Below are 17733 nucleotides of genomic sequence, written 5' to 3'. Positions count from 1 at the left end.
TAAAACACCTCAGAACACAGCTTATGGCATAAGCTTTGCCTTGGTACTCCTATGAGAAATCTTGTCATTATTTTTTACCTTTAATTTGAACATAAAAGGTCTCATATTTCACTGATGTGATATTGACAGATTATTTACCTCAGTGATTCAACTGGTTTACTGTATCTCAGTATTTCCAGGAACTCCTGGGACATCCCTTTAGTTATGCTGTTATAGGCCTACAATCCTCAGTGACTTCCCATGATGCACTGGGCACCTGTCTCAGCTCTGCTTTGGTTGCTTTCATATATCTATGTCTAATTCCTTTCCTAAAACAAATTTTCCATGGCTGGTACTTTCATGTTTGTGAGTGTCTTGTTCTATCCTCTCATACCCCATTACTCACAATAATTAGCTGCATTTTTAGTGTGTGGAATTTTAATTTATTTATTCTTAAATTCCTGTTTCAGCTGTTCATTGACCTGATTTAAATAAATTCCCTTCAAGTTAGATAAATGTGTTGAGATTTTCTGATTTATTCTCATATCTTTCTTTATTTAAAACATGTTTTAAAGATATTTCCATACTGTTAAAATAAGAGACCACAGAATGCATCATTTCTGCAAAGTTTCATGATGACAATTACAGTAATATCTACAAGCACTGCTTGTTAAAACAGACTCTGTGTTTCATGAATGAGGCCCATTGTGTTTGTCTGAAATTGTGATTAACACGAATATCAGTTCTCTTTTTGTTGGAAATGAATAGAAAAAAACCAATTGATATCAAAGGACTGTTTAGTTACAGTAAAGTGAGGGATAATTGTACTCCGGTTATAGTGGATGAAGAGACACACTTGTTAATGAGCATGACTACACTAAACTCTCCTCTGTGGAGAAGTGTTACTGGAACAATAAAATGCACTTTGAATTTCTGAGTTAAATGTTTTACAAAAATTCAAACTCCTATGAGAGTCGTTCCAGACTTTCAACTACTTTTGCATGACACTTCTTTTTCTTTTTTGTCTTTGTTTTCCCTTTAGGGGTTGTTACAGTGGTTCATTTTTATTATCTAATTTAATGAAAGAAGCTTAAATGAATATTCTTGAGGTCCGGTACCCAGTAAAAGACATTATTTCAGTTTATCTGGAATAAGGGAAGAATGCACTTAGATAAAATTAATCCATACTGGAAAAAAAGCTCTTTGTGCAAAAACAAAGATTAGAGGGACAAAGCTTAGGCTTTCTGCTGTTATGTTATCTTCATCCGGTGTCTTTGATATCAAGGTCCAGCTCTTCCACATCCGCCTGCTTAAATCAGCACCAATCACATTTATGAGAGCGCCTTTTTGTCTGCGTAGCCATTGTCTCTTCCCTTCTTGCTAAATTCCTACTTTTAATTCACAAAACAGCAGGATAAAGAAAAGGGGGGTGGTTCTGTCGGTGTGAGAGGTCAGCACTGTGGAGAGTCATCAGAATCTCTGCCGGCCTCCTATCAAAATGATCTCTAGAGACGTAGGATGTGATTCCTCTGTGAAACCAAGTGAGACTGATATGACGACATGCACAGTCAATGGTGCACAAAAAGCAGAAAATCACCATGACCATCATTGTGTTTGTGTACTTGTAAACACGGACTCAGAAGAAAGGGGGATATTTAACCAGACCATCGCATTTTTAGTGCAGTATTGTTGCTCCAAAAGCACAATAAAGTTGTAAGACACAAAAATACAACAAAAACCTGAATCTGTTTTTCAATCCGTCCCAATCATTGTTTTGCTTTTTCTCTTGTTGCATCGGAAGCTGTAATCCATCCAGTCAATCAAGGTCATTAATATTCTGAGATAAAAACGTACTGGAGATAAAGCGCAGTCATAGTGTAGTAATGCTGTGACTGTGTGATCTACGAGGTAGTCCGTGTGTAGGGGTAAGTCGAAGATTGTAGAACATGAGACCTTGTGAAAAAATGGCTTCTGTCCAATACATGGCTCGGCCATTCCTCAGACTGTAATTACACCGATCTTTGGATTCCCAGCATGCCCCGAGCCTGGCCACAGATCCGCATAACATGAATAATGGAAATCCTAAAGGAGTCTCAATTAAGTTTGATATTATTTGAGAATAAATGATTTACATCTCAATATCTCCAGAGTTACAGAGACTTTTGGAGATCCTTGGCAGATATTGTGCTTTATTAGTTGATATCACCAAGCATTCAGCTACAGCAGCTCAGCCCCCAAATCATCAGGACTCCCTGCCAGTCAGAGAAGCAAGTTAATGTTTTCCCACCACGTCAGTTAATGTTTCATTAAACAGTTTAGTAATACACACTCCAGGGCAGTGATGGATACAGGAATATGAGCAGCATTCAAAATGCAGAAGACATTTACGTTGGACATTTCCTGGGGTGGTCAGTGACCACCCCAGGAAAACCTGAAACACTCACATACTGTGCCCACAGCCTCCCCTTTGACTCCTGCGAAAAGCTTTGCATAATGACTATATCCTCTAAGAGTATGCTCGCTGGCACATCTTGCTGCTCTTAACCCAGTGGGGATGCCTAGAGCCAGATGGGTGGAACGTGTCAGCATGCAGATAAGTCCAACAAAGGGCTCATTACACACACAACAAAAAAAGACAAGCTCCAAACAGACAGGGCTTTAAGTTCACAATATCCATGGGTTATCTTCCTACATTAGAGTCTCAGCAAAGCTGTTTAAAGATATGGGAAATTTATAGCATTGGGTATTCATGGCCAGTACCGTGCCTTTTAAAAAGAAGGAAAAAAAAGTTTCTTCTTTGAATATTTAATCAAACACATGGTCAAACATACTTTAAATTATCACCTAGAAATAAATGTCAAGCCTGAGAAAGCCGTAAGGCACACATATAATTTGTCACCACTTAGGCGACCAATTAGACCCGTGTTTTTGCTTTTGTTCACGTTCTGGTCGTGGGTTTTTGTGCCTCAATTTTTGCGGGATTGAAGGGAAAGTCGTAGTGACGGGTGTACGTAGCACCATAGACACAAAACCTCATTCAGAAGATGGTGTTGTGACAAATTTCAACAAGTTTCATCATCCTATCAAGATATTCAATAGACTTGGCACAATATATGTGTATAACACTATATAACATAAGATAAAAGGAAGTTACCGGTGATATCCATGCTACAGTGTTGTAAAGGGCTCGTTTTTTAGCTTCTCCCTCAAAAAGTTTCAAACATTTATATTGTTTATTTATTTATTTGGTGACGGCAGTACATACTGTATTAATGAATACATACATACATACATACGTACGTACATACATACATACATACATACATACATACATACATACATACATACATACATACATACATACATACATACATACATACATACATACATACATACATACATACATACATACATACATACATACATACATACATACATACATACATACATACATACATACATACATACATACATACATACATACATACATACATACATACCGTATTTTCCGCACTATAAGGCGCACCTAAAAGCCTTCAATTTTTTCAAAAGCTGACCATGCGCCTTATAATCCGGTGCGCCTTATATATGGATCAATATTGAGCCGCAACTTCACCCACTTCTTGAAGTGATTTTTCGTCAGATCAGCCTTCTGCATCAGTTCTGAAACAGCTTTTTTTCTCTCTTCTCCCTCTGGATATTTTTCAGCAAAGGCTCTGTGTGTATTGTTGAAATGTCTTGCGACATTTGACCGTTTATTGTAAGACAGTTTTTCTCCACAAATTAGGCATACTGGTAGGCCACTTTCATCAGAGGTAAATGCAAATGAATCTGTCCAGGCATCATTGAATGTTAGATTTTCTTCAGATATTTTTCTTTTCTTACATTTCTCCATACTTGGCCTTGCTGGGGTTGAAAGTCGCGACGAATGGATGGCGTTTTGGCGGGTGTACCGGCTTTCGCGAGTATGACGTTTATTTTGAGCAACGAAAAACAATCAAATATATTTATTATAATATGTCAAGATCACAATAATCTTCAAATTTAGAAGTAAAATATTAAAGAACTAACACAAATAAAATACACTTCAATTAAATACTTAGTTTTATTTTTTGTAATTTATTTTCCCAAGCCACTCGGAGCCGCAGTATAAGGATGAAAGAGCCGCATGCGGCTCCGGAGCCGCGGGTTGCCGACCCTTGGTGTAATGGATGCAGAGCGTAACCCCAGCCTCTACTGTAGCGCCTTATAATGCTGTACGCCTTATATATGGAAAAAGTTTTAAAATACGTCATTCATTGAAGGTGCGTCTTATAATGCGGTGCGCCTTATAGTGCGGAAATACTGTACATACATACATACATACATACGTACTCACTTTTATGCTATTTATTTACCTCTATATGGAGTTAATGGCTTTCTTCATCCTTTTTTGCCACTTGTCAAACCATTCATGCTTCGTTGTTTTATTTCTACATTTCATCTGTTCCACAGCTTCACTCCACAGACAAAAAGAGAAAAACCTTTAAAAGTTGTACGAAACCAAGAATGTTTGAATATTGACTCCCTCCTCCGTTTATATCCCCCATCCCTCCATAAGAACAGTTTTTGAATATTGCTTAGGAGTAGGTTGTTTGCTACCCTATACATCTGTTCAAAAATGAACCAGATCAACGAATTTCCAAAATCCTGATATAAAGATAGGGAATTAGTATGATCTATAAAGCTAGTATTTTCAATTTAATTCAATTCAATTTTATTTGTATAGTGTCTAATACAACAAATGTTGTCTCTAGGCGCTTTCCAGAGACCCAGAACATGACCCCGGAGCAATTATTACATTAACAATGGCAGGTAAAAACTCCCCTAGTGGGATAAAAGCCTTAAGCCAAACAGTGGCAAGGAAATTATGAATTATGAATTATAATTATTTTCTGCATTAGTGGAGATCATGTCATTTTCTATTATCTGTATTTCCGAAAAACCTCTGCACAGTGGCTTAAATATGGCAAAACTAATTGACAAAATGGGAAAAGCTCAACAAGCAGCAGAAGTGAATCTATCAGAGCAAACATTATTATGACGAAAACCTTTTCAAGGTTGCATTGGTATTATTTTCAGATCTTTGGTTAAGCCTGACAAGTGATAAATATTAGGATCTAGACTAATTTCCATATCAAACACGCACACACCTGCTCTTCTCATTGAAAAATTCACCACAACACATGACCTTTGTATCGGTTTTTTTCTTACAAAAACTGTAAACTGTGGCCTAAGGGACTGAGTTAGGTTAAGACAAACATGCAGTGAATAGCAAATCTGCAGCTGCAAAAAGATATGAACAAGATGTGTCAGGTCTCTAAATGTTTAATCCTTTTATTTTAATGTTCTCTACATTGAGGGCCAAGATGCTTTGATATTCTGGCCTTGTGAATGACAACACATGAGTGAGTTGATTTAATGAGAACAATCCGGGAGGACTCCAAAATGAAGTGATACTTTGCATCATCACCTTCTTCAGCATGCAGAATTAGAAAAAATGACACCAAAAAGTGGGAAAGTTAGATTATACAATACAAAAAGTATTTACCCATAAGCTGATTACCTTCTCATGCATATTTTGTATGTGTCTGGGTTTGTGTTTAACATGTACGAGTCCTTTCAGCTTTTCTCTTAAGGGCTCCCTACAGTGGATCATTGAGTGCATCTTCTTCATATTAATTTGGTAAAGTGTTTTTTTTAATGTTTTTTTGCTGGAAAGAACCATCCTTCAACAAAGGTGTTCCATACAGTTCGGGGTGTCTATAATGCATTGAAATATTGAAGACAAGAGCTTTATTGCAGTCACTTGGCTGTAAAATCAAAAGACTTATATCCTGAACAGCTGAACTTCCCCCAGAATCCCAGACCACGTTCATGTTTAAAGACCATCTGCAGATGAGAAGAGCTTTATGTATCTCTACTGGACAGCTTCAGCTCTGGTATGAGCTATATACCACGCTACATAAACATCACTGCATTACCAAAAACACAAACCATAGCCATCATGTCTCTTCTCTGTCTGGTTCTGGCCATTTCAGGCAGGTCCCTATAAAGTATGAACTACTGACTCCATCCTGGAATACGTACAGACCTCACATTTGTGTAGGCCACGTGTAATCAGATCTTTCTGGACATATTTTGAGGCCATGTCTGATCAGGGTCCATGTGAATGCTCGTTTGTTACCCCCTTGGACAATCCTGGTCCTCGAGGGCCGGTTTTAGATGTTTTCCTGCTTCATTGGACCCTGAATAATTTTTTATTAATGGAATTGTGCAGACTTTGATGACAAGATGATGATGACAATTATTTGGAAGCAGGTGTGTTAAAGCAGGGAAACATCTAAAACATGCAGAACACTGGGCCTCAAGGACCATTATTTCCCCAATCAAATAATAACTATTTGCAAAATTGTCTTTGTTATGAGGTCTTTTATGTGAAAATAAGCTTCATAAGACCCCAAGTCACATAAAAATAGTCTAACTCTCTTGTAATTGAAACATTTAGAAGTGTCTGTTACCTTTGATCTATCCCAGCAAAACAGACGGAAACATTTAGTTGAGTGCAAATTTTGCACCTAATTATGGAAATCTTTTTTTTTTTTTTTTTTTTCTGAAAATCAAAATTCTGCGCGGTGGTCTGATTAGGTTAAATATCATGTACCGGTTACCCTTTAGACATTCTGTTAGTTTGTACATTTTGCAAGAGGGGAAATTTTTTTCCACTGATTTCTTTTTATGTAACTAAGTCAACATATCTTATTATATAATACAATACACTGTTGACTACAATGCAGGGTGGTGGTGCTGGTAGATGTGGGGTTTATAAAGAATGACGATTTAGTTCAAGTCTGTTTTTTGCTTATTTCTTTACTTAACACTCCAAATTTGTCCAAATGAGTCTTTATTGCAGCAATCTTAAAAAATAAATGTTTAAGGAGGTTTTATCAATACTGCACTCAGAAACATTTGCTGAATGTATTTTAAAAGCCCCTTGATGGGATGCAATGAAATATAACCATGAGAAAAATGTTAGCTTTTAAGTCACTTTCAGAAGATCTGCATCAATATGTTTATATATACTTTTTTCTATGTGTTCATGTTGTGTTTTGTAATGAAACCAAATCAAAAGATTTCCCTGATCAATGAAGTGATAAGCCAACACAGAGCTTCATGGATGAAATTAACCTCTGCTTTATTCCCAATACTACTCTGTTATCGATTACTTTTTGAGTCAAGGACAACTTTTAGTGAAAAGGATGAGAACTTGTGGAAGAATGGCCTTGAGGGATAAACCAAGGACAACAGGGGAGCCTGAAATGTTGAAAGTAAGAGTTCTTTCATAAAAGTTGCCTTAACTCCACCTCAAGATAGAAAGTTACACTACACAGACAGTTCAGGGACAATAGGAAGCTAGGTGGATGCCATCTGTCAAATGAAGGTCTGGAGTTTAAAGGGTTTATAAAGATCAAGTCAGCATAACGTTGAATTATTTGTCATTGTTGCATTTACATAAAGATTGTGTTAGTAACATGTAAAGCTGTTTCAAAGACATTTCTTTTTTATAATCAAGACTTTGCTGCTGTGTCCTGGTGATAAACCTTCTGGATGAAACCGGTCTCCGTGCAGGTCTGTCCAGATCTGCTCAGTCAGGGAGATACAGTTCAGCAAAACAACCTGGAAATGTGCCAAATGTCTTATAATCTTTATGGTTGCTTAATTTCAACAAAAAAGACCCGGCAGAGACAATAAAACAAGACAGCTTTTCTTTTTTCTCCTCTGATTTTCTTGGGATCCTTTACTTTCCGTAAACTCTGTAAGGTTGCTTCTTTTACCTGAACAGACTGGAAATTATTAATCCATCAAAGTAATTATCATGCATCACTTATATTTGCCCACGTCAATGTCTGTGGTGATGTCTAAGGCCATTAACACACTTTGACTGTCTTGAAGTTAATTTTTACACCGAACAAAGGTTACATTACAATTGATGACACTGAGGAATTGCACTGAGGAAGTGCATGTAATGTGCTTGAAATTAGAGATAAGTGTACTACAAAGGCATAAAGAACTGTGGTGTTTAATGCTCTTACAAACCTTTCCTTTTGCAACCCTATAGCCTGCATTTTAAAGGTAAACTGACTGCATTAACATCAGGGTTTTCTCTCAAACCCATTTTTACACAACACACACACAATGTGGATTCAGTTTCTTGTTAAGGGTTTTTTCGCCATGTGAACTGAAGAAACCAGATAAATAAATCACCATCCTTCAGATCAGCAGGTGACTGTTTGAGTCACAGGTGCCCCTTCATGAAGCCATGCAGATCAGTGTTTGCTGCACGAGTAGGTTGTCTATTCATTCAGAAAGGGGATATGAAACATGAAAAATATTCGGTACTTCATGTTAACATATCTGAAGGGGAGATAATATAAATCATAATAACCGATTGCTCCAGACTCAGAGGAACAACACTTTAAGATGGATCATGCTGGACCTTTTGATTACATTTTTTCTTGTCAATAACATATTGAGCAATCCTATAAGCAAAAAAACAAGTAAGACCTAGTAAATGAAAGCTTTTTTGATGAAAGTACAAAGACTGCCCACTGAGTCTGTCGTGTTTTTGATTACATGTAAGCATTGTTGAGCTGTATCTTCCATAAGGTTTGGATGATTTGGGGTAATTTTAGGCATAAAAATGACTTTGGAAGGTGATGATACATAGTTTGTAGGGTTGGAGTGGTTGGTAATCAATCACTTGAATAAGAAAGAAGTCCAGTGATTGGCTGGAAATAAAGAAAAAAAAACATTGAGTATCCCTCCATGTATACATGTATATACGTATAGTGACATTGCTTTACTGTTTTTGTTTGTTTGTTTGTTGGTTTTTTTGTTGTTTTATCCCCACATAAAAAAAAACTTGTGATAGATGAAACATTGAAACATTTAGTTTTGGCATTTTATTTGATATTTAAGACATATATTTCCTTCAAAGTAATTTGTGAAAATCACCTAATTAAATAAGGCTGAATTGCAGCAGAAACTCTCTTTCACCTTGAGACTGACAAGATATCCTCAGAATAATTAAACAGACACAGGTTGATGATTATGCATTTTGAAATATAGATAAAAAAGGTATGTCCTTAAGTTTGTCCATATGCAGTTTGGTCGTCATTTCATTTTATCTCTTTACAAAATTCACCCCTTATTCAAGTCTCAGAAACTACGTAACATTCAGTTTGATGAAGCTAAGTGCAGAGAACGGAAAAGAGCTATAATTATGAGACTTAAAAGCGGCTTGCACCAATGAATCATAATTACTTAAGTGGCCACATTATCCTCAGTTTCACTCATGTGATTTTAGTTGTTGGTACCTGTAGAGTTTCTCCTGCACCCATATCTCCAAAAGCTAGTCATTACTTCAGGATGAAAGACACATGAGAGACTCTCTCTGAAAACCAGCAGATTTGATCCCGTTGTTTTTTGATTTGGTTGCTGATGGACAGAGCTGATGGATTTGAACATTCACAACATTTTTATCATATGAACATGTCATCATTGCTAGATTTTCAACTTTAGCCAAAAAGGACCTAAACTGTTTCCAAACAAACCTATTTGGACCCATATGGACCTATGCGTTGTTAAGTGACACGTTTTTGAAAATTATAGTCTTAATAATGACTGTTGTTAAGCAGCATCATTCAAACTGCAGCTCTCAGGCTGTTCACAGGGAAGACAAAAATGGGAAATCTGACTGCAATGGATGTTCATATCTCCTGGGGCTTTTAATCTGTTGATGCTGAAGAATGTTGCTAGAAAGAATCAAAGTCCCCTGTATGTACCAATTGATTTTTTTCAAGAGATGACAGAAACAAACTCACCCAAGGGTCATTTTTCACAGAAAGGAACAAGAGGGGTGTTTCTCAGGTTTTTGTGTGGGTCCGTGTGTCATTGACGAGATGATGGAGATGTCAGCACATATGCATGTCATTGCTCAAACTATATGACCAGCTTGCATCAAAAAAAATTGCATGAAAGTTTGAAATTCCAACTGGATATGAAGAGCCCCCAAGATAACTGTGTTTAACAAATAAATACTAAACGATATTTCAGCCGCTTAAAGATGTACAGTAGCATTGTGGGAACGATCAGGCCCAAACTGCCCTGGAAAACAAGCTCATCTCTTCAGTTTGCTTGTTACCACAAATGTCTATCTAGTCCTTATCTATGATTCAATGTTTTAATTACATTTGTTTGAGTGTGTGTGCACTGAGAAGTTTAAGTATTACGGTTCCTCACTAATATTTTTTCCAGAAAGAATTGATCAACCTAACTTAATACTCTGATGCCGTTTTCATCATCTACAAGGAAGTGGGCTTTGCTATGTGAACAAGATGTAACACAAACATCATCAAAGTGTCATGTTATGGAGAATCAAACACACTTCGTTGAAAGGTGTTAATAGCTTAAAGGGATAAATGCCTTTGGAACAACTTTCAACTGTCTAGATGTCCTTTAACACTTAAAAAATATGCAACATTCAGAAGTACTGCAGCTCAGTTTGATCTCAGAACTTCGAGGAGTTTTGTCCAAAGGGCAAAAAGTTAGTAGTATAATATAGAAGGGCTCATAAACTGTTAAAAAAATGTGTTTTAGTTAGCTCTCGAACAACCGTAGATGTGGTCTGATTATTAAGTGTAATTTTACAAACACAAAAGCACATACATTACAACTGACATGTCTTACAGCATCAGTGTTTGATGCACTTCATCTTTGCACAGACTTTTGATATCTGTTAATCTGTTATTTTATATAAATGCAATTATAATTTTGACAACCTCACATCCTCAGTGCATTTTTCCTCCATTTGCAACATCAATTTATATGTCTTTGTTGTGTAGATCTTATTACATTTAGGTTTCACAGCTAAATAAATTATCTTTTTTAATGAGTTACTGATGTTGTTGACATTTTAGTCTTTTGAAAAATAATTAAAATCTGCCAAAATTCTCATCAAACAATTTATGCCCACAAATCTCCATGTATAAATCCTACCATTTAATTCCATTATCTTTTCTCTGTAATTCTGTTGATGCTGAAGCATTTTTTTCTATTTCTTTACCAGCTTTCTACATCTCTTAGTCCCTTTAGCCCTTTAGTACCCGTTTAGCCAGAACAATATTATAGGCTTTTATCACCCGGTGTAACCAATTCCAGGACAACTTTGCATGTGTATGTTAAACCCTTAAAGACGTGAAAAGAGCATGCAGCATACAAAGATGCTACCCCCACTAAAATGTAATTGATCAGCAATCTATAACCACAATATTCAATGAGATGAGGGTGGGAGGCAAAATAAACAAAGAACTGATGGACCATCAGATTTGAGCTTTTTTTTGAGATTTTGCACCCAAAATCAAACTGCTAAACTGAAACTAAAGCCACGGGCACAGCTCTGAGAGGAGTTTGTTCTGAGAACGAGAGATGAAGCAGAAGTAGGCCTCCAGAATGCAGCAGAGCAAAAGTCAGTGCCAGAAGGATGGCATTTTAGGTCAGAGAAACCTTCAAAAGCGTGAACCAAATTACAAAAATGAATCATGATAAATAATTGAATGCATAATTATAATATTTATAATGTATAATGATGCCACACTTTCATCCTTTGGCTTGGCTTTGTGGTTAGTTCTGTCGCCTCACAGCAAGAAGGTCCCTCCTTCAAATGCCAGCAGAGACATTTCTTTGTAGTTTTTATCAAATATATCCAGGTATTTGTTATAATCCATAAAGCATGCACTTTAGGTAGGAGATTTGAAATTGTCTATAAGAAGCAGTGTGTGTGACATGTCCACAATGTCCCTGAAGAGTGCTGATTTAACTCCAGCAGATCCCCGTGACCCTGAATGGGAATATGACTCCATGGCATATTCCTATTCAGGGTCCTATTCGACCTGAAACTATTATGTGTATGAAAGGTTTGTTGAGGCTTTAGATAAGAAGTTAGGGTCATAACAAGACAAATGCCAAATGTTTGTAAACCACTGATTCAATCTTAAAAGGCTGCACTCTGTGCTTTAAAAATATAATTATTTGAGGAACGTTAATTTATACATTTTGGATTAGATATCATATAACAAAGGAGAAAAAGAATGACATTACACAAATGCCTCCGACCAAGTAAGAGCCTCAGAAGAAAGCAGTGTCAACATATCGGGGGGCTGATTTGCTCCAGATTTTCAAGACAATGTTTCCAAATGCCAGATTTTTATACACAGTCTGAATTTGGTTAAAGGAGCATGAGGCTCCTTTTAAGAAATGAGACTCATTAGCGCCACCCTTCACCACGACGGCCGTCGGGGGTACTGGAGCCAACAGCGAAGCCGGCACGGGAGAACAGGGAGAACGCGCATGCAGCGTCATGTGACGTCACATCCGCAGCCCAGCGTGGGAAATTCCGGCCCAGAATTGCAGCACATTTTGCAGCACACAGCCTGTTCAAGGCAACTAAGAGATACACTAGAGGCCTCATTCTTTTTGGTTTGGAACGCTTCATCTGACATTATTACTAGAAAACTTAAAACGTTGGGGATAACCCTGGATGGCAAATGAAGATGAATTTTTTTTGTGTATTTAAGCAGAGCTTTACTGAGAACAGACAAGCAACATGCAACAGCAAGGGGCAGAGTGGGAGGCCAGCATCAATGGTACATGTGGGATCAGGATGATTACATTCTGAATGGCTGAAGGATTTTATTTGTGAATGATGGAGTTTGGTATTGTTTAAGGACTACCCAGATTGATATCAGCCCTGGAGGGATTTTCCTTTGCTGACAGGTGGCTGTTTGGGGTCATCGCTTGAGCAACAAATTCTTGTAGTTTCATGGGATTTATTTATATCCAGCGCGTGAGCTGGCAAAATAACAGATACTAGTCCTCTGATATTCTGTTTTCTTCTTGGGTGCAAAGAGGAGAAAAGTAGTTAATTTTCTGTTTTTACCTTCACAACAATGTTATTTGCTTTTGCACTGCAGATTTACTCTGATGTATATTGATGATTCCTCACATACACCGCTTTGATCTGGAAACTTTATTTATTAAAAAATAACAAATCTAGTTTCATCTGAGCAGTGTAGGGGATGTGGTTCGATTAACAGCGCAGTGTGAGACAATATAGCAAGTAATCCTGAATTTCTCATCATTGTGGTTTGACTGATTCCCAGAAACTTAAGGCATCAGGTTTTCTGTGAGAAGTGCCTTTAAACAAGGATAAGCATCCTCACACACAAGTGGTTTAAAAGAAATATCCAACATTTTGTTCAGAAATGTAGGATTGCTTTATGATCATTTTGCACCCATTTGCTTTGTTTGTTTGTTTATCCCTCTGTTCTTATTTTTTCCAGGGTTACTTGACAATGACCAGTGAAGAGCCCTTAGGTAATTGCCTGACGAGCATCCTCAGAAATCCATCCATGATGTTTTGGATAAACAATCTCAAGACTCTTTCAAGCCATCAACTCAGCTTTATTTGCCCAAAATAGCTTGCATATTTAATAGACTCCATCTGGATTTAAGAACTTGCTGTTCCCTGTAGTGCTAAGTTTCACAGGGAGTAAAGTCCACAGTGAACATCTGCTTCGTTCATCTCTTAGTTTGGAAACTTCTGTTTTACTCTCAGCATGTTGTACAGCTCAAACTGGGTCAAAACAGGGCTGTCACTGAAACTGTGAAAGTCGAGTGCAAAAGATGAAGTCAAGATTATATTTCATTCTCATAGATATTGCTGATTTAAATTTATCTCATATCGAACTTTTTCAGAAGATAAAGCATGTTCTTTGCTGCGTTTTTTACTAAAGTTTATTTTTAGTTTAATAGGATTAATTCTTGAAATGTTGCACTGACTCTCTGTTTTAGAGTTTCTGCTTTATCCTGAGATGTGCAGAATTTTCTACCTACTCTAACCTCACAAGATAAACCTAAAAAGCACATCAATCGGCCCTGGTTTATAGTAGGAGATAGAATGTAAAGATTATCTTTGTTGCAACTCCCGAACCTGGCCGAGCTGGGTCGTAACAAAGATGAAAAGTGTAGGACCTAAAACCGAGCTTTGTGGAGCCCCATACGTTTTTTTTTATTATTATTTTAGATGTCTTGACTGCTTTTTCTGTAAGTGACTCATCTGTTTACTACAGATCATTTCAAGTCAGGCTGTCTCCTCTTTATGTGAATGAACTGTTCATTCACTCATGATTATATGAATACATTATAGCCAAAGTCATTTTCATGTACATCCACCAAGGGTGCTGTTTACTTCATGTAAAGTCTGGTCTTCTGGCCTGATTACCGACCAAGATATAGCCAAGACATAGCTAAAATCAATATTGAAGCAGTGCTTTTCAGTCCACTTCCTAAGAACCCGGAGCTCTGTCTATCCATTGATGTTCTGTATCCAATTAATTATTTTCGTTGTCAGGGTGATGTAACAGCATGTTACTGTGTAGAAGCTGGATTTCAGCTGAGAGTCCATCAACAGAGGAGCTCTAAGAGGGTGTAACTCAGTTGTAAAGCATTTTACTGCAGATCAAGTTGTCCCCAGTTCAAATCTGGGTGCCCCCTGTTTATGTGCTTAAGCTTGACACAAAGCCACACATGTCATCCCATGAATGGGCAACTGTTTTTAAACAGCAAAGGGCCCAGTTGTGTCATTCATTCACAATGTAGTTATTATCTTAAGAATTAGATGTATGCTTTCCATACCATCTACATAGATGGTCTAAGGTTTCTGCTACCCAACAGACTCAGTACAGCCTTAAATGTTCTCCCCTGGGACTTTTAGAGCTATTCTCACTTTGATTCATATAACCAAAACCTTTTTCTTGCTGGCCAGATCAAGAATGTGAAGTGAATCCAAGCTATCTGCAGGACGGCTTGATGAGTCAGTGAGCTACTTGTCGCTTGAATAACTCCATAAAGAATGAATAGGAGTCCGCTATGTCATTTGTTAATCAACAGTCTGGTGAACTGGCTTGTTGATGACAGGTTTCCCGACTGTCAACAATTGTCTATACTCCTTGAAACCTATTCAGAATAGCATTCTGTTGTCTGGAAACTGTGTACCACCTGGATGTCAGCGCAGAGTCTGTGGATGTCAGCAACTCAAGAGGGGGTGTAGCTCAGTGGTAGAGCATTTGACTGCAGATCAAGAGGTCCCCAGTTCAAGCCTGGGTGCCCCCTGTTTATGAGATTAAATTTAACAAGGCCACAGGAAAAAAGCCCTGGGAGAGCTTTCCAAGTCCTGTCCATGTTTTAGATACTTTGCAGCTCACTTGATTCAGAGAGAGCAGAAGCAATGATGACTAGTTGCCTAAGTATTGTAATGGTGCAAAAAGTCAAACTTCAGAGGCATGTTATCTTTTATTCTAACCTTTATTGGAATGTACATCCAAGTTTAGTTGCAGGAATCTGAGAGCAACGGATGTAAGAGTAAAACTGGACAAGAACATCTGAAACAACCACAACCAAATTCACTCTATCTGGATGGAGCAATTTAACTGGATAGTTTTTTTTTTAAAGGCTGAAATGAAATGGAGTAACGATGCTGTTTTTAAAATGTTAGGAGTAAAAAGTACAGATAATTGTGTGAAAATGTAAGGAGTAAAAGTAAAAAGCCGTCTGAAAAATTACTCCAGTGAAGTATAGATAACCAAAATTTCTACTTAAGTAAGGTAACGAAGTATTTGTACTTCGTTACTTGACACCTCTGGTAATCAATTATTTCTAATCAGGTGTGTTAGAGCTGGGAAGCATCTTAAACATGCAGGACAGCAGACCTCAAGGACTGGACATGAAGACCCCTGGAAATAAATGTTCTTACCTAAGTAACAGATGGCAATATGTATCTTGTGATAAAACTGATTCTGTGTTATTGAGGGTTACATGCGGGGTCCCGCAAGGGTCTGTGCTGGGGCCAAAATTATTTATTTTGTATCTGAATGAACTTTGCAAAGTGTCTAAAAGTATGAATTGTATCATTTTTGCAGATGATACAAATTTTTTTTGTTCCGGGGACCAGTTAACTGAAATTATAGCTACTGTTGAAAATGAGATGAAACTCGTAAAGAAATGGTTTGATGTAAATAAGTTATCTTTAAATATAAGTAAAACAAAGTTTATGATATTTGGGAACCGTAAAATAGATAAGGTAGTTAAATTGAGAATAGAAGATAAAGAAATAGAAAGGGTGTTTGAGACAAAATTTTTAGGTGTCATCATGGACCATAAATTAAATTGGAAGATGCATATTAATCATGTCAAATCTAAATTAGCTAAATCGATAGCCATATTATATAAGGTAAAGGATATGTTGAACCAGCGTGCTTTGTATATTTTGTATTGCACTATGTTTTTTCCATACATTACATACTGTTTAGAAATATGGGGGAGTGCATATTTTACCCATACTAAACCGATCTTTATTCTTCAAAAAAGAGCGGTAAGGATTATCACAAAATCAAATTATAGAGAACCATCAAATGAATTATTTATTAAATTAAGGGCATTTAAATTCTTGGATTTAGTGGAATACAAAATAGCACTGATAATGTACAAAGTGTTCAACAGATTGTTACCTAGTAAAATTGTAAGCATGTTTAAAATAAGGATAAGTAGATATGAGCTTCGAGGGAATCGTATGATTGAAAAACCAAAGTCTAGGACTAAAATTAAAGATCAATGTATTACTGTAAGGGGAGTAAATATATGGAATGCACTTGATGATAAATTGAAGATGTGCCAGTCGATTTATGCTTTCAAACGTTTGTTTAAGTTTAAAGTGTTTGAAAAATATGAGGGATCCAGTAGATGAAACTATTACGGAATTATGTTTTGGGATTGTGTAAACAATATGATTTATTTTTTTATATTATGTTTTGTATGTTTGATCTGAATAAGTTGATCATGTGAGAAGGGTAGGCGTAAATAAGCAATAGCTTCAGCCTATTCCTTTTCGGTTAGGTCTTGTTTGTTTTTTTATGTGAACTAATGCTTTCAGTGGTGACTACATTATGAATGACCTGACCGAAATAAATATATTTTCATTCATTCATTCATCCTTTTTGTCCATGACACTATTATAAAAAAGGTTATCCATACAATCTTCTTACTAGTATACTGTTCTTCCATTTTCTGTACTTGTTTCTGGGTCAGAGGACTGTTGAAACATACAGTAGAGGGTATGCCGTCCACAGGCTGCCAGTGTTGACGAGAGTCTCTTGTCAAAAATGAAGCTTGACGTGTCCCGAATTCAAATCTGAGTTTATACACTATGTGAATATCATAGTCATCCTATTGTATTTCCTATCCACATACAACAAAAGAATCCTTTCCCTCAGGTACTCCCGGGAGTATTATCTTGGTAAAGAGTCTCAGTTTTTCAGGCCATGATAACTCCTTAAAAGCGTGAGTACAATTTAGGAGAAGAAACAACCCCTCAACAAATGTAAGGTACAACATGGGAGAGCCAGCCAGAGTCCAGCTGTAGCTAATGGAAAGCTTTGAAAGCTTAGAGTGGCTTGATAGTGGACTAAAAAGAAGAAAAAGGCTTTATATGTTCGTCAAGAAATATGGAAATGCTATTCGGAGTGGATTGAGAGCAGGGGCATATCTGTGATTAAGAGAGAAGCAGAGTAAATACAAACTGCATTTTAGCTGATATTTTGT

At 37.0% G+C, this 17733-nt stretch overlaps 1 non-coding gene across 1 annotated transcript; it reads left to right on the top strand.

Annotated features, from left to right (window-relative positions):
* Window positions 1-15177: 15177 nt before the first annotated feature.
* trnac-gca (transfer RNA cysteine (anticodon GCA)) lies at window positions 15178-15249 on the top strand. The gene has a single exon. It is a non-coding gene; the product is annotated as a tRNA-Cys (tRNA).
* The last annotated feature ends 2484 nt before the right edge of the window (window positions 15250-17733 follow it).

The sequence above is a fragment of the Cololabis saira genome, chromosome 13 (assembly GCF_033807715.1).
Source record: "Cololabis saira isolate AMF1-May2022 chromosome 13, fColSai1.1, whole genome shotgun sequence".
NCBI lineage: Eukaryota > Metazoa > Chordata > Actinopteri > Beloniformes > Belonidae > Cololabis > Cololabis saira.
Note: the sequence above shows the minus strand (reverse complement) of the source record. Positions and strands in the feature narration are given on the sequence as shown.